This window comes from Plasmopara halstedii (assembly GCF_900000015.1).
Source record: "Plasmopara halstedii genome assembly, contig: Scaffold_3073, whole genome shotgun sequence".
NCBI classification, from domain to species: Eukaryota; Oomycota; class Peronosporomycetes; order Peronosporales; family Peronosporaceae; genus Plasmopara; species Plasmopara halstedii.
The window spans coordinates 469,985-470,955 of NW_020189977.1; positions in this window are offsets into that span (position 1 = coordinate 469,985).

Below are 971 nucleotides of genomic sequence, written 5' to 3' on the forward strand. Positions count from 1 at the left end.
TTGACTATTCAGTTTATGGCAAGGAGCTACTTGCGATGAAGTATGCAATTGTCAAGTTCAGGGTCCACATGCTCGGCTCCAAGCCGTTTGTGATCTACACATATCATGCGTCGTACGCACTGCGACTCAGTCGCCCCACCTCTCGCAGAGGATAGCTAGACGGCTATCCTTCTTTGCGGAATATAACGTCGAAGTGAAGTATAAGCCGGGAAGGCAGAATGCTTTGGCTGATGTGTTGTCACGCAGACCAGACTATGAGCTTGCTCATGTTACAACAGTAACGTCGTCTGTGACAGATTTGATCCGCACCGCGTATGCGAATGATGAGATGTGTGTAGCTTTGCTACGGGCTCTAGGGAGCAAAAGGTTTGGAGACTCGGACAAGAAATTGTCACCAAGATTTCGTGCACGATTGGACCGATATTCGTTGAATAACGGTTTGCTATATCACAGCACCGATTCAACGGATACACCACGAATTGTGGTTTCCCATGATGAGAATTTGAAATATCGCAACCTCTATGAGGCTCACGATACGCCACTAAGTGGTCATCTCGGTCGTTAGAAAACGTACAACTCTATGAGTCACCAGTTTTGGTAGCCCAATTTATACAAATGGACGGTCACTTATGTGCGCACGTGTGAGATGAGTTTGGACTTTGTGTTTGGCCTGCCGAAAGATTCGGCGGACAACACGGGTGTCGTAGTATTCGTCGACCGATTGAGCAAGATGACTCATTTGTCGGCGGTGCCAGACAGCATCGACGGAGTCAGTACAGCAACGCTGTTTGGGAATCGTGTTTTCCTTCAACACGGACTCCCAGAGTCGATTGTCTCTGATAGAGACCGCCGTTTCACGGAAAAGATTTTGGTCAATTTTCTTCGAGGTGCTAGGCACCAAGTTGGATATGTGGACAGCGGATCATCCGTAGACCGATGGTCAAACCGAAAGGGTGAATCGCGTCATCGAA